The 21872-nt window shown below is 37.0% G+C and overlaps 1 protein-coding gene and 1 pseudogene across 1 annotated transcript in view; one reads left to right on the top strand and one right to left on the bottom strand.

Annotated features, from left to right (window-relative positions):
- The window catches only part of RNGTT (RNA guanylyltransferase and 5'-phosphatase), a 348213-nt gene that overhangs the window by 93552 nt on the left and 232789 nt on the right, over positions 1-21872 (bottom strand). The gene's annotated exons all lie outside the window — the stretch shown is intronic.
- On the top strand, positions 12317-12683 carry LOC144457917 (E3 ubiquitin-protein ligase RNF166 pseudogene; annotated as a pseudogene).

The raw sequence follows: 21872 nt of genomic DNA, 5'->3' as shown, positions 1-21872 counted from the left end.
ATGCAGAATATGACACATTTGCAGATACTACCAATGTGGGATTTTGTTTTTGCTTAATGATATATATTTGTTGCTAGGGCTCTGGTTTTCTTTTGTATGTTTGTTTTTCAACAGGAAGGCACTTTGAAGGGAAGAGAGGGACCAGAAAGAAAAGGAAAAGATATCTGTTAAAGTGTCTAAAAAATGTACAGAAGAGAACAGGTCAGAAATAGACAAGTAGGACAGCTTTGAAAGTTACATGTTGAATTTATTAGATTTAAAATGGATAGCTATACATAATGCAGTTTCAAGTACAATGCATTTTTCCTGTTTTATTACGTATATCGAAATGACCATTTTATATGATCTGTGGTAAGAACAGAATAAAAATAAAATTTTAAGAACTAGATACAACTCATGGATGCTCAGAGTCAACTGAGGATGGGAATTAAGAGGAAGGTACAACAAAAATAGGGAGGTGTTGATATTGCATCCTGCCTTTGTCAGATCACATACAGCATACTGTGTTCTACTCTTGAGTACAACATTTTAGGAAGAACATTAATAAACTGGAGAACATTCAAAAGAATGAAACTAGGATGATGAGTGGGCTCAAGTTCAAGCCATATAAGGATCAAGTGATGGAACCAGGAACACTGAGCTGAGAAAAGATTCTGTCTTCTTTTTCAAAAATATGTGTTGTATGAATGAGAGCAACAGAAACCAGTTTTGACAGCTCTCTCTGTAAGAGTATATAAGGTCAGGATGTACCTCAGGAAATCATCTTAGCATATTCAAATCTGGAAGAAGAAAAGCTAGACCTTTAATCTCCTACTCCACATGTTCCTGAGGGGAAGGTGGCAAAGGGTTGAGCCAGGCTGACCTCCATCAGTACCAGCATAAGGCAAATCCCACCTCCTGGTGCCATCCTGATCTCCTAACCACAAAGTATATAATCTCTGGTGCAAAGAACAGTAATCTTCCCTTTAATCTTATGCTTTCCAACTCCTAGCTCTTGAAGGAGACTACAAAGAAAGTCAGTGAGGAGCTTCTATTGCTATGCATATTCAAATTCCATCTTTTGCTACATTGTTTCCTGCCTAATCTCCAGTCTTCAGTGGGAAGAGTAGTGAAACAGAGTTGACTTTCTGATCAGCTGACAAATGCAACTCATGTTACATTTGTCTCCAGCCCAAAATTTAGCTTCCCTTGGGAATAGGAGTGGAGACTTCCATTCAAAGATGAAAATTCTTATACCCAGTCATACCCTACACATCCCAGTGATTCTGAACTCATATAGGTCATTATTTAAACCATTCCCTCACCACTTGATTCCTTATTCACACCTCACCCTAGCCTTCCACACCAAAGTTCCAACCAAATACAACCTTCTCCCTCCCTTTCCAATGTGCCTCCTAGAATGTAATTCCAAAAGCAACAAACTTCCCTTCATCCTAAATGTTCTCCCTTCCCATTCCTTCTATCTTTTAGCTATTACAAAAACCTGACTCCCCCTTGATAACACAGCCTCACTGGCCACCCTTTCCAGTGCTGGCTGCACCTTCATTCATTCTCCTTAGCACACTGGTCAAGGAGGGGCAGTGGAATATTCTTTGCTCCCCACTGCCACTTCTAGGTTCTCTCCTTATCTCCATTACTTAGTAACCTCTCCTCCAGTGAGAATCACACTATTGAACTCTACCACCCAATCAAAATCCTGGTAAGCTGTTATTTACTGACCTCCAGTTTACTCCTTTTCCTTCCTCAACGAGTTCAGTACATAGCTCACAATTTTTCTCTCCTTCCCAACTCCTGTCTTCATTCCTCAATGTACTCACTTTCCATGATCTACTCCTTCACTTCACCTCAAACACATACAAAGATGGTCAAACACTTTATCTTGCCATCATTCACAAATGTACTACCTCCATGCTCAAGAATTCTGAAGTCCCCTTCTCCAACCACGATCTAATGACTGTCCACCCCTCTGCCCTCTCCCTCTACCTTCCCTTATCTAATTCTACTCTTCATCTACACTCTGACCTCCAATCCCTTGACCCCTCAAGTCCCTCCTAGGTCATTTCCCCTGCACTAGCTCCTCTCTTTCCTGATCTTGACCCCCTTGGTGAACCAATTCAACTCTGCATGGTCCTTTTCCAGGCCTTAATCCCCATAATATCACTAACTGCACCATGCCAAGACTCAGCCTTGGATGATTCCTACCACCTGCTGTCTTCCAGCTGCTGATCAAAGGTGGGGAAAATCACAAAATTGCTTTGGGTCCACTATACATTTGTTACACAACCTCAATTGAGCCCTCACAGCTGCTAGGCAATCCTACTATATCTTCCTCATTAACTTGCTATTCCCCTTTCCACAGAGGCTCTTCCAAACTATTTCATCTTTCCTCAAATCCCCCATTTCCTGCCTTTCCCCCACCCTCTAAGCTGAGAACTCTGACTCATATTTTACAGAAAAAACAAACTGAAGCCATTTGCTTTGAGCTCCCTCTTCTCCATTTCATATCAATCATATATCTTCTACCACTATCTCCTTCTTCACCCCTGTCTCACATGATACAGTGGCCTTACTCCCTCTACCTGCTCAGGCAATCCTCCAACAGACTGCCCTCTCTTTCTTCTCTAAACTACCACTCACTTATTTTCAGTCTCACCTTGTCTATTAACTCCTTCCCTACTGCCTACAAACATGTCCAAGTCTCCCTATCCTCAAAAGAACTCTTATCCTTCTATTCCTGTTAACTATTATCCTATATCTCTTCTGCCCTTTTTAGTAAAACACTTCAAAAGAGGCAATTACAATAGGTACCTCCACTTTCTTCTTGATCTTTTCTTAACTCCTTACAATCCAGCTTCCTACCTCATCATTCCACTGAAACTGTTCTCTCCAAAGTTACCAAAGATCTTTTAAAAGCCAAATCCAATGGCCCCTTCTGCATTCTTGTTGACCTCTTTGTAGCATCTGACATTGCTGATCACACTCTCTTGATTTATATTGTCCTCTTTCCTGGTTCCCTTCCTACCAATCTGACTGCTTCTTCTGTCTCCTTTGCTGTATCCTCATCTAAAGAATGCCCTCTAAACACAAGGTACCACAGGGTATTATCCTGGGCCCTCTTCCCTTCTCTCTCTCAATTCATTTTGTGATCTCATCAGCAACTGTGGATTTCATCTCTACGCTGATGATTCTCAAATCTAACTGTCCTGCCCTAACCTTTCTGCTAGTTTCAATCTCACATCTCTAAATGCCTTTCAGAGATCTAGAAATGGGTGGCCAGTAGACACTTTAAACTCTTTACATATCCAAAATTGAACTCATCTTTCCCCAAAACTCTACCCCTCTGCCCATACCTGCTCTATTTCTGTAGAGGGTAACACCATTTTCCCAGTTCTTTAGGCTTGCAACTTGATGGCTGTCATCATCAACTCCTCATTATCTTTCACCTGCTTTAACCAATTTGTTGCCAAGGTCTATTGATTTTACCTTTGCAACATATCTTGAATCCATGTCCTTCTCTTTTCTGACATTGACATCACTCTGGTGCAGGCCCGTATCAGCTCACACTTGGACTACTACAATAGTCTATTGATGGGTCTGCCTTCCTCAAGGCCTTCCCCACTCCAATTCACCCTACATTAAGTGACCAAAGTAATTTTCCTAAAACACAAGTATGACCCTATCACATATGCACACCCTACCCCCACCCAGCAACTCCAGTGGCTCCCTATTGCCTCCAAGATCAAATGAAAAATGTTTTGTGTGGCATTCAAAGCCCTTTATAACCTAGCCCCCTCCTGCCTTTCTAGTTTAATTACACCTTATCACATACTTGTTGATCCAGTGACATTGGCCTCCTTGCTTTTCCATGGTGAACACGACACACTATTTCTCAGTTCCCATCATTTTCTCTGGCTTTCCCCCGTGCCTAGAAGGTTCACCCTCTTCATCTTTGCCTTCTCTATCATCCTTAAAGTCCAAAGGAAAATCCCATTTTCTACAATTCCTCTTTACCTTAGTGCCTTTCCTCTCTTGTTTATCCTGTATATAGCTTATTTGTACCTATTTGTTTGCTTGTCACCACCATCAGACTGTGAGCTCCTTGAAGACAGGGAGTGTCTTTTGCCTCTTTTTGTAACTTTAGTGCTTAGCACAGTGCCTGACATATAGTTGGAGCTTAATAAATGTCTACTGACCTCTGGTCAGAGCTTCATTGCAGTCTTGTCTTCAGTCCTTAGCTCCTACTACACATAGAGCATGTTAAGAACTTAAGGTAGCTTACTCTCATCAGATTTGGCTCAAGAAGGGAATAACATAATCAATTAGGTACTAATATTGATAGACTTAACCCTTCTCAGCAATACAAGGATCTAAGGCATCTCCAAAGGCCTCATGATGCAAAATGCTATTCACATCCAAAGAAAGGACTAAGGAGTTTGAATGTAGATTGAAGTATACTATTTGCTATTTTTTTTCTTTTGTTATATTTTGTTTCCTCTTTCTGGTGGTTCCTCCTATTGGTTCTAATTCTTGCTTACAACATCACTAATGTGAAAACATTAGGAATGTATATGTATAGCCTATATCAGATTTCATGCCATCTTGGGGAAGGAGGGAAGGAGGGAGGGGGAGAAAAATTTAAAACTCAAAAGCTTATGGAAGTGATTGTTGATAAAAAATAAACAAATAAATAAAAACCTGGAAAGAAAAAAAAACTTAAGGTGGACAGAAATGAAATAAAGATGATTAAAGAACCAAACAGGTGGAAACTAAGGCCTACAAAGAAATATGACCATAGCAGTGTATTAATGAGTTTGAAGAAGGAATGACTCAATAATAGCCATACCTGAACTAAATTTATGAAAATCCAGAAACACTAAACAGATACGTTGCGAAAGACAGTAATTATTACAAATAAATCCTTCACTTTCAAATAAAGCTTTCATTTGAATTCCTTGAAATGTACTCCAACACATTTAAGTCACTGTTTATTTGCAAGTAACTATCTGAGAAAAAGAAGGGAGTCTTTCTTTAAAACATTAAGTTAGTTTGGATCAATTAAAGATGAACAAGAATTTAAGGAACTAAGCAGGAATCTACATAAAAGCAGTTTTGAAATTATGATGCAGTTACAAAGGAAAATAATAATAGCTGATGTTTCTATAGCGCTTTTGAGTTTGCAAAGTGCTTTATATACAGGGTATTCTAAAAGTCTTAGAGCAGTTCTGAGGTTTAATAGCTTAAAACTACATTAAGACTTTAGGAACATTCAGCATACAAATCATATTTGATTCTCACAACAAAATCTTGAAGTAGGTAGGTACCCCAGGTATTATTAGCTCCATTTTATAAATAACAAAACAGAGGTTCAGAGAAGTTAAGTGACTTTCCTATAATCACAATTTGAAAATGCTAGAGACAAGTTTTAAACACAAGTTCTCCCGACTATAAGTCTATTTTATCCACTTTTAGTGGAATTGCTCTCACTGTCATTTATGAAAATTAGATTAATTAGATTTATATAAGCCTTTGCAAATAAATAAATGCCTAAAACAAGGCACTTCTTACATGAGGGGATTATTGAATAGAAAATCATTGCATATTATACAAATGCACATATGAAAGAGATTAGTCATGTCCACAGAAGTAATGACATAAGAAAACAAAATTAAACAAGAATTGAATCATTTATGTTGGACAGAAAAACAACTTCCTTAACTGTGATGGTTGTTAAATACTAGAATGATGAACACAAGGAAATTATGTCACTTCATTCTCTGAAAGAAGAATCAACAACACTTGTCAACCAGTGTTGGACTGAAGGTCGGAGGGAGGGTGGCATGGTAAAGGTGAATGACAGGGAAGAGTCAAACTTATACATTTAGGCAACTTGGAAGATAACGGTGTCCTCAACAGGATTGGGAAAGATTGAATTAAAAATTAATTTAGGGGGAAATATGAGTTCTGCTCCATACAGGTTGAATTTGAGATGGCTATGGGAAATTCAAGAAGAAACATGCAGTTGATGGTAATAACAACAACAATAAGAAATGTGCAACACAGATTATATATTATGTAACATAATACATAATAGCTAGCATCTATATGATGCTTTAATGTTTGCAAAGTCCTTTTTATATATCATTTGATCCTCATAACAATCCTATGAGGTAGGTGCTTTTATTACTCCCATTTTGCAGCTAGGGAAACTGATGTTGGGAGAGGATTAGCTATACAGGCAAAGTTATTAAGAATCTGAGACAGGATTTTAACTCAGCTCTTTCTGGGTCTAAGTCTTATGTACTGTGCTACTTAGCTGCTTAGCTGCTGATAAAAGGAGGAAGAACACTGAATTTGGTATAAGAGGATATGAGTTTGAATTCCAACTCTAATTCATAAGCTGTGTGACTTGGACTAGTCACTTCCTCTTTAGGTCTAAACTTTCATCTATAAAATGAAGAAGGCATCACAAATGATCTCATAGGTCCCTTCTAAACCTAAATCTATGATCCTAAGATAGTCCTTTTGAAATGATTCAGTTATGTTTTGCCTGGAGATAGAAGGAAGGATTAGATGACCTCTCATTCCTTCTGATTACACTTCAAACACAGTTTTAGTATTATAGAAACCCAAAATTTTACATGTGGAAGGAATCTAGAACTTTCAAGTTTCTTTCAGTTTCCTCATCTGTAAAATGAGCTGGAAAAGGAAATGGCAAACTACTGAGGCAAACAGAGTTAAGTGACTTGCCCAGGGTCACAAAGCTATTACGTGTCTGAGTTTACATTTGAACTCAGGTCCTCCCCGACTCCAGGTCTGACACTCTAGACACCATGACACCTTTAGACTAGAAAGTGGCATAGCTTATTAAAGTAGTGGGCAATGAAAAAAGAAAAGACAAAAGTGTAAGAATTAACAGCAATTATCAGGACAAAATAAAAATAAGAAAAAGCACAATTAATAAAATTTGAATTTTCTATGAACCAAGGCAATGAACCTGTACACAAGAGAAGACAATGGAAAGATAATGTGAGAAATACAGGCCTTTCAGAAAAACACAATGAAACAAAGAATTTAGTTTCATATTTCAGGAAACCATATAAGAAAATTGCTTAAAAGCATTAAGAAAAGAGGGTAAATTACAGATCAAGAGAATACACAGACCACTGCCAGTGAAGAATTTCAATTATACCTCACACAGAAATGTTGTTACCAAGTTTAAGAGCTTTAATTTCAAAATTTTAATTTCATTTTTCAGGATGCCAGTAGGATAGTAATGAACTCTACTTTCAGCAAGACATTACTAATAAGAAAAGGAAATCTACTTGTACTCCAAAAAAATCATATCCTGCAATGCCATATATTTCCTAACATTAAAAATACAGATCATAAATAATTTTAAAAAAATTATCTGGAGGAACAAAAGGTCAAGAATGACAAGAAAAATAATGAAAACAAATGTAGGGATCAAAAGAGACTAACACTACCAAATCTCAAATAATAATACATATAATTTTAATCATCATAGTTATTTAGTACTGATTTTAAAATAGTGGAATTGCTCAATGGGACACTGAGGAAGCAAGCCCAAAGCAATCAAACAGAACAGCCAATTACTGAGATAAAGACTGCCTATTTGACAAGACTGGAAAGTAGAATGGCAGAAACTGGGTTTAGACTAATAGTTGTAATGTAATAAGGGTTAGATAGGCAAGTGATCTAACTATAAAAGATCACATCATTTAAAAAATCAGAAGAAAATGGAAAGAGATAGCTCGCATCGTTATTGCTAGGAGAGATTTCTTAACTAAACAAGGAATAAAGATAATCAGAAAAGATAAAATGAATAATTACATAAATTCAATTCCATAAAATAAAAAATTCTTCATGAACAATATTGAGATTCTAGAATTGGAAGATGAGTAGATAATTAGGAAAAATGCACCAAATATCTCTGATAAAGGATGCAAACATCTCAAATATAATGGTCAGCATGTATTTATTAAGAGCCTGCTATGACCTAAACACCATGGTAAGCCTTGGGATGCTAAGCCAAAAATGAAGCAGTTCCCACTCTCAAAGAGTTTATATGCTACAGGGGGAGACAACATATACATATTAATGTGCATTAATACACATACAAATTACAAAGTAATTTTGGGGAACAGGAGAGGGAGTAGGACTAACAGCAGAGGGGATGAGGAAAGGCCTCATGCTGAGGGTGACATGTGAGCTAAGCTCTAAAGGAAGCTAGGGATTCTAAGAGGAAGAGATAAGAAGGGATTACATTCCAAGTATGGGGAACAACCTATGCAATGGTACATTGGACAGGAGACAAAATGTTGTGTGACAAATAGAAAGCAGACCAATTTCATTTGATTTAGGAATGTGTAAACAGAATAACAGATAATAAGGCTGAAAAGGTGATTGGATCCAAGTGGTAAAAGGCTTTAAATGGCAAACAGACACATCTGTATCTTATACTAGAGGTAATAGGCTACCACCAGTTTATATAGCAGGGAAATGATATGATCAGATCAGTGCTTTAGGAATACCAATTTGGTAGCTGCGTGGAACACGGAATGGACAGGAGAGATTTCAGGCAGGGAGATAATTTTGAGACTGGTACAAGAGCGCAGGTGAGACGTGATGAAAGCTTGAAGTAGGGTGGTGACTATGCTAGTGCAAGGGGATGGGTGGGAAAGAGGTGATAGATGCAAATATATAAGAACAAAATCTATTCAACATTAAATTATCAGTCAACAAGTATTTATTGAGCACTCTGTACTAAGCAGGGAGGAAATAAAAAACTCAAAAAATAGTTCCTGCTCTTTAGAAGTTTACAACACAACAGGTAAGCAGACAAAGGCAGTTTTCAAAAGATGAAATATAAGTTAACAACCATATTAAAGTCTGTTCCAAATTACTAAAATGAAGAGAAATATGAATTAAATAATTCTTAATTCTCATCTCATATCTATCATACTGGTAGAAGTGACAAAGGAAGAAAATGGCAAATATTGGAGGAGCTTTGGTGATGAAAATTAACACACTGCTGGTGGAAATAAAAATAAATTGGTTGAACCATTCTGGTACAGATATGGAATTTTACTACATACTATACATATAATCCGACCAACAATACCACTCTCAAGGTGTATATGCTAAGGAGGTCAAAGACAGTAGATGAAGTATTATAGCAGGGACACACACACACACACACACACACAAACACACACACACACACACACACACACGCGCGCACCGTGCGCGTGAAATCATGGTTCCCAATTTGCTAGTCTTTTTTTTTTTTTGGATAAGGCAAAGGTGAGCTTTAGCCTCTGCCCTTGCCCAAATGAATTTCAAATTGCTGAGGTGCAAAGTAATAAGGTCTTACTTTATCTGTATAAATACAAAATATAAATCAACTAAGGTTATAAAGAAAGCTACTAGGAATCTAAAATCATAAGAGAGTTCTGAAATAAAAATAAGCATCCTCAACAGATATATTTTTCTAAACAGAGAAAATAAAAGAAAAATTATAGATACTTGAAGTTATCAACAGAAAGCATAATCCATTAAGAAGGCAGGATAAACACTGGGTTCTAATGGTCCTAAAGGTCTTTTCTATGCATGATATTTAATAGCCTTCTTTTGCTTAAAGGCTGCTTTCTAACTACATGAATCTCAAAAGTAAAGTACAATCTGTTCATTGCTGCTAGTAAACAGAGTTCTAGGAAGTAATTGATCCCTGAAAGGATATACTTCTATGGAATAATAAGTCCATTGCACTGTACTATCATGACATGAAAACTCTAAGCTGAACAAAAACAACAGCTGTAGAACTAAAATGGTAAAGGAAAATATAGCAATATTTTCTCTCTGACAGTCAAGGTAAAAATAATAACTCTTGGACTATCAAGGAGTCAGGTCAACAGTATGATTAAGAATTATTCCATTCGGATTGTTAAATATATTAGCTAATTAGGGTGGTTTAAAATTAATATTTTAATTATCATTATTATGTCTTAATACTATTTGCATCAGATTAGGTTTTTTTCCTTTTAAATGATAGCCCAAAAATAAGCCATTCCAAATATTTCTTTCATTCTTTCTAGCTTTTAGGTAAAGAACCTCTTTTAGTATAGAAAATTTTTTTATAGTCAGCTTCTTAGATGTTTGAACAATGGAATTATAAAGACTTTGCTTCTTATTTACAGCATTTATATATTTAGAAACAAGCTCCCATGGAAGTCAAGAAAAATGTATTAAGCAACTAATATAGAACACAATGCTAAATGCTAGGGATGATGAAAGATAAAAGTAATATGATTTTTCTCTAATTGGGTTTACTAGTCTAATCTATCATATCTAAACTATGTAAGAAATATAGTGGTGTGCTAAGAGTAGGTAAATAAATTTGTGTTGGCTGAATCAATAATTATAAGGCAGATTATAACACAGGACAATTATCTGTAGTTAGTTTTCCATGTTAAAAAGTAAAAGTGAAAATTCTGAAATAATGATACATTGCAGAAAAACAGAAACCATAACTTTTCCATTTTCAAGTAGCAACACATAGAACATGCACTTTCTGGTAGGGCTGTCAACTGGATTTGGGAAGAATTGACCTGTTACAGAGTAAGAAGAAGGAATGTATTTTAGAGGCAAGGGATTAAAAATACAATCTCATTCAGAAATACTTTCCTTGAATGAATATTATACTTTTAAAACATTTTACAATTTCATAAAAATAAAGGCCAACTTTGTATTTGTTAAATACCCCATGGATTCTGATCAAGTGCCCATAAAAAATACTAGGGTTGAACAAAAGGTCCAGAATATCAAGGGAATTAATGAAAAGAAATTTAAGGGAAGGTGGCTTAGCCATACCAGATCTTAAATTGTGTTATAAAACAGCAATCATCAAAACTACTTGGTACTGGCTAAGAAATAGAGTGGTGGATCAGTGGAATAGATTAGGTACACAAGACACAGTACTCAATTACTATAGTAAACGACTGTTTGATAAATCCAAAGACTCCACCTTCTGGGATAAGAACTCGCTATTTGACAAAAACTGCTGGGAAAACTGGAATATAGTATGGCAGAAACTAGGCATAGACCAACAAAATGGGTACATGATGTAGAATTTATGACCAAACAAGAGATAGAGAACGTTATGAAATTCAAAATGCATAATTCTGATTACATTCAATTGAAAAGTTTTTGCACCAAGCCAATGTAACTAAGTTTAGGAGGGAAGCAGAAAACTGGGAAAGAATTTTTGCAACCAGCATCTCTGATAAAGGCCTCATTTCTCAAATATATAGAGAACTGAGTCAAATTTAGAAGAATACAAGTCATTCCCCAACTGATAAGTGGTCAAAGGATATGAACAGGCAGTTTTCAGATGAAGAAAGTAAAGCTATCTATAGTCATATGAAAAAATGCTCTAAATCACTATGGATTAGAGAAATGCAAATCAAAACAGCTCTGAGGTACCACATCACACCTATCAGATTGGCTAACATGACAAAACAGGAAAATGATACCTGCTGGAGATGTGGGAAAATTGGAACACTAATGCATTGTTTATGGAGTTGTGAAATGATCCAACCATTCTGGAGAACAATTTGGAACTATGCACAAAGGGCTATAAAGCTTTGTATACCCTTTGACCCAATAATACCACTTCTAGGGCTGTATCCTAAAGAGAATATACAAATGGGAAAAGGACCCACATGTAAAAAATTATTTATAGCAGCTCTTTCTGTGGCGGCAAAGGATTGGAAATTGAGGTGATTCCCATCAGTTGGGGAATGGCTGAACAAGTTGTGGTAATGAATGTATTTTGTGCTATAAGAAATGATGAGCAAGAGGCAGAGACCTGGGCCAGAAGAGGGAGAAGGAGCCAGAGCAAGAACCCGAGCCCAAGCCTAAGCCCAAGCCCGAGCCGGAGTGGCAGACTGGCAGTGAGCAAGGCCCTGCAATGGCGAGGTTCTTCAGCCTGGTAGCCTCAGTGCAGCAGCAGCAGCACCCCCTCCCCAGCACCCCACAGCCCCTGGCCAGCCCAGCACCAGCAGAGAGAGAGCTGCCTGTACAGCTGCCCCATCTGCCTGGAGGTCTACCACTGGCCTGTGACACATTCTCCGGGGAGTGTTTGCAGCCATGTCTCCAGGTGCCATCTCCACTCTGCCCACTCTGCCAAATGCCGTTTGACCCAAAGAAAGTGGACAAAGCCTCCAATATGGAAAAGCAGCTGTCATCCTACAAGGCTACATGCTGGGCCTGCAACAAGAAGGTGACTCTTGCAAAGATGAGGTCACACATTTCTTCCTGCCTGAAGGGGCAGGAGCAGATGGCTTGTCCCAAGTTTGTCCCAGAAGTGCCAACATCCCAGCCCATTCCCAGAAATATCCCAAACAGATCTACCTTTGTGTGTCCATACTGTAGAATCCACAATCTGGACCAACAGGAGCTGGTGAAGCACTACAAATCACTGCAATGACCCTCTGCCCCATCTGTTCAGCCATGCCCTGGGGCAACCCTAGATTCAAGAGTGTCAACTTCCTGCAGCACCCTCTCCATCAAAACAATTCTCCTATGATACCTTTGTAGACTACAAGAGCCACAAAGAAGCTGTATGTCAGGCCGTCCTGGCACTGTCCCTCTCTGAGAACTGAAGGCAGCCCTGGCTGGGCCTGAACCCAAATCTGAGATCAAAAGTCACCTTTTCCACATGGAGGAACAAAGAGGCTTGCTCATTCTTCAGCAATGCCTAGCAGTCAGCCCTCCCGTCACCTTTATTTGAATTGCACCTTTTTTTAATAAAGTGGAATCTCTATTCCTTGAACAAGGTGAGCAGACCAACCCCAGGGACCAATCCTCAGTGTCTTTCTGTGAGTGGGAAAAGAATGCACCTTTTGCCCATTCAAAGTTTCAGTCTAAGTGAGGACTTTCACCTCTTTTCTGTGTAAAGTTAATTTGTTTGGTGTTTGGAGATCCAGATGATCACTACAGGGCTGCTGAGTAGCCTCAAAATCAGAGCATGGAGCTGTCTTTTTTGAAGCAATGGGTTGGCTTTTATGCTTCTTAAGAATACTCAATTATGGGGCAGCTAGGTGGCACAGTGGATAGAGCAATGGCCCTGAAGTCAGGAAGACCTGAGTTCAAATTTGGGCTCAGATCAAACACTTGATACTTACTAGCTGTGTGACCCTGGGCAAGTCACTTTACCCCAACTGCCTTTTAAAAAAAAGAAAGAAAAAAAAGAATACTCAACTATTGCTGATCCAGACAGGTTAGACTTGGGGGGAATGGAGAGGTGGCAGAGACTAGAAGAGAAACTTAGCTGAAGACCTGAATGGGAGGAATGTTTTCCTAAGCCCAATCCTAATATTGGGCATTCAGTAAAGTTTCCACTTTGCTCATTTGGTACCAGCTTTTGCGACACTTAGAGATTCTGGTATTTTTCTATATTAACCAGCGTGATAACCTTTTCACATTTTATAAAGAGAAAAAGCAGTTACTCTTCTTCATATTGCAATATCTGTGTTTGACTAGGAACAACAGTATTTTAATGGAACATTTAAAAAATTATATTTAAAAAAAAATAAAAAATAAACCTAGTATAGGATCAGCATAGGGGGAATGACAGAGAGCCTGGGGAACGAAGCCAGAACCCAAACTGGAATTAAGAGGGGTTTTTCCACTCGTGCTTGTGTGACTCTGAGATGGTCACATTCATTAGATTATTTCTATATTTTTAAGGTTTTCGTTCAGTTTACCTTTTGCTAATAAAAAACACTCCCAGCCCCTTGTGCAAGCAGTGATGTTGCTGTGGTGTCAGGGGTTGTGGGCCCAGATAGAGCTTTACACAGTGGAAATAGCAGAGTTGCTCCCAGCCTTAGGAGAAGACCAGACCAGAAGGGCCCTTTTTATCACCTTTCCAAAGAGATGACTGGAATTCACTCCTCAGGTAGAGGCTGAAGGACAAGGTCTCGGAGTCTGCAGTAACCCACAGAGCCAGGCAAGGGGAGCAGTATGGAGCCATGGACGGTCTTTCTGGTCAGTACTTGTGCTCAGCACTGGGGTTGGGAAGAAGCTTGTTCAGCTTTCTAGTTTATTTAATGATATAAATTATTGTCTTTTTTAAAAAATAAAATAAAAAGTTTCAGAACACTAAATAAATAAACAAACAAACAAACAAACAAACAAACAAATAAATAAATAACATTAAAAAGAAAAGAAGAGCAAGCAGACTTCAGAAAAACCTGGAAAAACTTGTATGGACTGATGCTGACCGAAGTGAGCAGAACCAGGAGGACGTTATACACAGTAATAGCTACATTGTACAATGACTAACTTCGATAGACTTAGCTCTTTTCAGCAATGCAAGGATCTAAGACATCTCTAACAGTCTCATGATGGAAAATGCTATCCACATCCAGAGAAAGAACTATTCAGAGAACTTTGAATGCAGATCGAAACATACTATTCACTCTTTTTTTCTCTTCCATTTTATTTTGTTTCTTCCTTCTTGTGGTTCTTCCCATTGGTTGAAATTCTTCTTTATAACATGACTAATGTGAAAATATGTTTAATAGGAATGTATATGTAGAGCCTATATCAGATTGCACTCCACTTGGGAAAGGGAGGATGAAAAGGAGAGAGGGGGAGAAAATTTAAAACTCAAAAGCTTATGGAAGCAAATGTTAAAAACTAAAAATAAATTAATTTTTTTAAAAAAAGAAAATATCAAACTGCATATTCAATAGGCACCTTGAACTCAACATGTCCAAAACAGAATTCGCTATCTTTTCCCCAAAATCCACCCCTATCATGAACTTCCAACTTTCTCAAGAAGACCACCACCCTCCCAGTTGATCAGGTTGATAACCTTCAGTTATCCTCTAATTAGATAATTAGAGTTATCCTCTAATTTCCACTCTCCTTTACCCTACATATTCATTCAGTTGACAAATCTTGTTGACTCTATATCCACAATATCTCTCCCAACTGTCCCCTTCTCTTCACTCACAATGCCATTACTTTGGTTCAGATCCTCATTACCTCTTCATTTGACTATTGCAACAACTTCCTAATTAAACTGCCTCATCTCTCTCTTATTCAATCCATCCTCTACACAGCTGCTGAAATAATATTACTAAAGCATCATCTGACTGAATCACTCACCTGTATAACAGCACCAGGGGCTCCCTACTGAAAGAACCATAAAATAAAAATTCCTTTGCTTGGCATTTCAAGACCATCACAATGTGCTTCACTCTATCTTTTCAGGTTTATTATATATTATTCCTCATCATACACTATTAAGAGCTGGGCAAACTGGATTCCCTGTTGTTTTTCACATTCAATATTCAATTCTCTATACACCTTTGAACTTCTCCTCCATACCTAAGATATACTTTCTTCCCACCAATGCTTCTTAGAAACCCTAGTTTCCTTTAAATCTCAGGTCAAGCACCTTATATAGGAACATATGGCCTCTCCATATACTCTCCACTGTTAATGTTCTTCCAACCAAAATAAATTGCCTTTTGTTTAATTTTTATGCATTTTGTACACACTTACATGTCCACAAGTTGTTTCCCTTTCAAGAACATAAGCTGCTTAACCAGAGGAACTATTTCATTTTTCTTTTTGTAGTACTAGAAATATAGGACCTGGCTTATAGTAGGCACCTAAAAAGTGACTGCTGAATTGAAATGAAATTGGAACCAAAAATATTTCCATTGGAATATACCTCCAATAATGTAAGGAAAGAGAAAAGTATATCAAATATAGAAAAGTTTATAGAAAATAGTTTATAGCCAACTATTCAGAACATAGGTATTCTAAAATGAGATGAATCTATTTTTGATGTAAATATTTGCATCTAATTCACAAAGCTAATAGAGAATAAAAGTTAAAAAATCACAAGCTATTTAGTGAGTAACTATGCAATGGCACTATTCTGTAAGATTTGCTGATGAGATCACCCTACTCCCCATTACCTCCCATTTTGCTTCTCTGTGTATATATTGTATTCCCTAAGTAGAATATAATCTCTTAGAGAGCAGACATTGCTTTATTTTCATCTTTGTAATTAATCAAGGCTAGCACTGTACCTTAACTCCTAATATGTGCTTTAAAAAAATTTGCCAAATTGAAGTTTGACAAAGTTACTTCACTGATCTAACACTCAAGTTTCTTATTCTGTAAAATGAGAGGGCTGGTGCCTGTCTTCCAGGTCTAAAACCAACGATGCTATGATATTGTCAATGCTTCTTCAACAATTCACATTTATATATAATTGAAAAATATTTTGTAGCTGACATATTGGAAAATCTAAGATTTTTGTGAGAGATCATTCCCTCCCAACATTTCTTGTTTGTCTATAAAATATGTATGTTAATCTAAAATACTACATTTATGTTATTAAAATTTTCTTGTTAATGGACTTTTCTGATCATATGGCATAGTTGGGAGAAGGGAAGAAACACTACATTGCAAATTAAGAAACAGGTCTTGTGGTCCTTGTTTTGCTATCTAGAACTTCAATTGTGCAAAGATTCAAAATTAAGATATATTTATATTAAAGACAAAAATGCTTCTCAATCAACTGACTAGAATTACAAACTTTTGTTATGCTGGATATGGAAAAAGATCATAATGATGAAATATTCTTGATGCATCAGACTGAAAAATTAGATATTCACAGACCATGCCTGATACTAAGGTACTAATTGGCATCTGGATAACCTGCTTTTTCCCCTCTGCTCTCATTGTAAAAGATTTATAAATTTAATTTGGTTATCAGCATGGTACACTGGACTAAGCACAGGATTGTAGTGAAAAGTTCAGAGTTCTAATCACAATGTTATTGTTCCTTTTCTAATCTCAATTCACAAAATGTGCTCAGATAAATCATAAGATAAATAATTTTTCTCAGTTTTCTCATCTGTAAAATGGAGATAAAATTTGAACTCCTTCACAAGGATCCTGTTTGGAATAATTCAATTTGAAAAACTGTCATAAAAATATAGAGTAACTAAACTTTGGAAAATATAAGTCAAAAATGTAGCAAATCATTAGTTACAGAACCAAAAAAAAGATTTATTTACATCTTAATGGAACACTATATTGGAAATCTACAATAAATCCTTTCGGAAATCAAGACCCACAATTTCCATATTATATAACAACAACAACAATAGTAATAGTTTACATTTATATAACACTTTACAATTTATAAAATGTATTCCTCACAATGACCTAGTAAGACAAACAGTATAAGTATAATTTTCTAGCTTATAGATGTAGTTGAGGCTCAAAGAGGCTAAGAGATCTGCCCAGGTTTAGGCAGTGAGTGTCAGAGAACAAAGGTTCAAGTCTACATACCCACATACAAGTTCAGCATACCTTCCCTTATACCATGCATCTTAGAACTAAAAATTATGGAGACTAAAGTAGAATTCACTCCTCTGTCTCTAAGTGGTACTATTTTTCATGCTTTCTTATCACTTTCACAATTTCTAGCATGTTGTTTAGTACATAAATATAAAGAAATACATTGTGAAAGAATTTATGTCTTGCACAGCAGAAATATTTGGCAGAACAGGAAATTTGAATCCAGAATGGTAAGTCTCACCAAAGAAACAAAAGACAGGAAAAATAACCGGGAATACAAATACAATGGAAATGAAGAACAATCTGGAAGGAGAGCAGAATAAAGCAATATTTTTAAAAAGCATGATTTCCATACAAGCAAAACATAATGATCTCATAGATAGGATGAGTAGAGACAACTTAAAGATTATAGGTTTCCCAAAAGAACATAACAGAAAACCATAACAGAAGAAATAATACAAGAAATACTAATCCAAAAAATCCAGAGATTGCCTCCAGAAAATAACCTTAGGCTATAAACTCCAAAACACAGAGAGGCTAAATTTAACAGTTTCACTGACAAACTGAACAAATTCTGCAAGAGACTGGGGAAAAGACCTTCAAATATAAAGGAAAGGAAATTTGAATTATATAAGACTAGTCTAAACCCACCAGAAAGAGCAGGACTGAATGGAATGTGTTCCAAAGAACAAAGGATCTCAAGATGTAGACCAAGGTGACCTAACTTGCAAAAACGAACCTAAGCATAAATGGGGGGGGGGGGGGGAAGAGATGTTAAATTAAAAAGACACACAAAAAATTCCCGGAAAGGACACCACAACTGAAGAAACTGTTTATCAAACACCCCAAACAACAGACATAAAAGAAGGATAAACAAGTACAACAACCAAGGAAAACAAGAAGAAAAAGAAAAAGAATAAAGTGACCACTAAGAGATTTCTTTCTAAGTGTACATGGCGAGATAAGGATGAAAGCAGAAGACAAATAGAAGTAATGGTAGAGAAACATGCTGAAACATCATGAACTGATTCTCACAACACCCTGACTGCAGGTAAATCAATGTTTTTTTGTAAGACTAAATTACAAAATGGAGGGGAAATAGAAGTCGGTAAGGATAGAAGAAAACAGAGTGATATAACTTAATCTATCCAAAGGCTAACAATGAAGGGAAAATAACTACCGTAGTCTTTTAAGGAAGAAGAAAGCCTACAAAAGAAGGGATGAGGAGGGAAAAGCAGAGACTGAAAAAGGAAAGGGCAAATCTTTATTTCAATAATGGAAGCAGACAATACTGAAGAATGTATCCAAAAGAGAAGAGAGAAATTTTATAAAGAGAGATGGAGACCATAATATAGATATTATCAGCATGGATTTGGTTCTTCAAGAGACTCTTCATCCTACTTCAGGAGGAGAACTGGTGATGGCACCCAGAAGAGTAGAGGTCTTCGATTCAGGGAAGAGATTGAAACAAATGGGAAAAATGACCAAGGAAAGGGCAAGGGTCAATAATGAACTTCACAATCAGGGGTAAGGGAAGCAAACACACTTTATTAAATGTCTCCTATGTGTCAAAAATTGTGCTAAGCATTTTACAAATATTTTCTCATTTGAACCCGACAAAAACCCCATAAGATAAGTGTTACTAAGACCCTCACTTTATAGTTGAGGAAACTGAGAAAGTTAAATAACTTATTCAGGCTCATAAAGCTAGTTGAGTGTCTGAGCTAGAGTTGAACTCAGATCTTCCTGACTCCAGACCCATTGCTCTATCCATTGTGCCATTTAGTTGTAACTAAGATAATTCCTACCAAAGGACAACATCCTCTCTATTTATTAAATTTAGTAGTTGACCTTTCTTTTTTTTTCTTCCAGATTTAATTAATTTAATTAATTTAATTAATTTATTTATTTATTCCAGATTTTTAGTTTTCAACATTTACTTCCACAAGATTTTGAGTTCCAAATTTTCTCCCCATCTTGTTCCTCCCCCCACCCCAAGATGGCTTGCATTCTGAATACCCCTTCCCCTAATCTGCCCTCCCTTCTATTCCCCCTCCCTTCTACTTTCCTGTGGGGCAGGATAGATTTCTATACCCCACAGCCTGTATATCTTATTTCCCAGTTGCATGTAAAAACAATTTTTAATATTTGTTTTTAAAAATTTGGGTTCCAAATTTTATCCCTTTCTCCCTCCCCAAACACCCTCATTGAGAAGGCAAGCAACTAGATACAGGTTATACACGTGTAGTCATTCAAAACACTCCCACTGTAATCATGTTGTGGAAAACTAACTATATTTTCCTTCATTGTATCCTGCCCCCCATTTATTCTATTCTCTCTTTTGACCCTATCCCTCCTCAGAAGTGTTTGCTTCTGATTACTCCTTCCCCTCTATCATCCCCCAATCTCTTATCTTCTTCCCCTCAATTTTCCTGTAGGGTAAGACAGATTTCTATACCCAATTGAGTATGTATGTAATTCCCTCCTTAAGCCAAGTCTGATGAGAATAAGATTCATTCATTCCCTCTCAACTTCCCTCATTTCCCTTCTACTGTAAAAGCCTTTTCTTGTTTGTTTTATGTGAGATAATTTACCCATTTTACCTCTCCATTTCTCCTTCTCCCAGTATAATAATCCTCTCTCACCCCTTAATTTTATGCTCCAGATATCATCCCTTCATCTTCAATTCACCCTGTGCCCTCTATCTATCCATCTATCTATACATATAATTTTTTTTCACTCCAACAACCCTAATATTGACAAATGTTTCATGAGTTACAAATATCTTTCCATGCAGCAATGTAAACAGTTCAACCTTAGTAAGTCCCTTATGATTTCTCTTTCTTGTTTATGTCTTAAGGCTTCTCTTGAGTTTTGGATTTTAAAGTCAAATTTTCTATTTAGCTCTGGTCTTTTCATCAAGAATGCTTGAAAGTCCTCTATTTCACTGAATGTCCATTTTTCCCCCTGAAGGATTATACACAGTTCTACTCAGTAGGTAATCCTATCTTCTTTGCCCTCCAAAATATTATACTCCAAGCCCTCTGGTCCCTTAATGTAGAAGCTGCTAAATCTTGTGTTATCCTGATTGTTTTTCTCACAATACTTGAATTGTTTCTCTCTGGCTACTTGTACTATTTTCTCCTTGACCTGGGAACTCTGGAATTTGGCTACAATATTCCTAGGAGTTTTCCTTTGGGGATTTCTTTCAGGAGGTGATCAGTGAATTCATTTAATTTCTATTTTGCCCCTTGGTTCTAGAATACCAGGGCAGTTTTCCTTGATAATTTCTTGAAAGATGATGTCTAGGTTCTTTTTTTGATCATGGCTTTCAGACAGTCCAATAATTTTTAAATTCTCTCTCCTGGATCTATTTTCCAGGTCAGTTGTTTTTCCAATGAGATATTTCACATTCTCTTCTATTTTTTCATTCTTTTGGATTTGTTCTACTGTGTCGTGATTTCTCATAAAATCACTAGCTTCCAATTGCTCCGTTCTAATTTTTAAGGAAGTATTTTCTTCACTGAGCTTTTGGACTTCCTTTTCCATTTGGCCAATTCAGCTTTTTAAGGCATTCTTCTCCTCACTGGCTTTTTGGACCTGTTTTGCCATTTGGGTCAGGCTATTTTTTAAGGTGCTATTTTCTTCAGTATTTTTTGGGTTTCCTTTAGCAAGCTGTTGACTTGTTTTTCATGATTTTCTGGCATCACTCTCATTTCTCTTCTCAGTTTTTCCTCTACTTCTCTTACTTGCTTCTCAAAATCCCTTTTGGGCTCTTCCATGGTCTGGGACTGATTCATATTTTTTTTGGAGGCTTTGGATGTAAGAGCTTTGACTTTGTTTTCTTCTGGTTATATGTTTTGATCTTCTTTGTCACCAAAGTAAGATTCTATGGTCTGACTTTTGAGCAGTTTGCTTATGATCCCAGCCAATCACTTAAGTTACAGAGTCTTTGTTAAGGTAGGGGTCTGCTTCCAGTGCGGAGAATGTCCCACACTTTGGTGGGTTGTTACTTTTATTTTTTTGATTCCGGTCCATTTATTTGTTTGTTTGTTTGTTTGTTTGTTTATTTGCTTGCTTGCTTATTCATTTATTCACTCATTTATTTATTCATTCATTCATTCATTCATTCATTCATTTTCTTTCTTTTTAGGCAATTGGGAATAAGTGACTTGCCCAGGGTCACGCAGCTAGTAATTGTTAAGTGTTTGGTCTGAGGCTGGATTCAAACTCAGGTCCTCCTGACTTCAGGGCCAGTGCTCTATCCACTGTGCCACCTAGCTTCCCCACTTTGGTGGTTTTGTGCAGCTTCTTTTCAGAGATACTTCTGGGACCTGTAAATTTTCAATTCTTCCAAGGTGGTATGATCAAAGGAGAGGTGTTTACTCCTTTCCTGGCCTATGCTCTGGTCTATGAGTGACCACAAGCACTCTTTTCTGCCTTGGAATTGTGAGAAAGAT

Source organism: Phascolarctos cinereus, unplaced genomic scaffold (assembly GCF_003287225.1).
Source record: "Phascolarctos cinereus isolate Bilbo 61053 unplaced genomic scaffold, phaCin_HiC Scaffold_5;HRSCAF=322, whole genome shotgun sequence".
Lineage (NCBI taxonomy): Eukaryota > Metazoa > Chordata > Mammalia > Diprotodontia > Phascolarctidae > Phascolarctos > Phascolarctos cinereus.
Note: the sequence above shows the minus strand (reverse complement) of the source record. Positions and strands in the feature narration are given on the sequence as shown.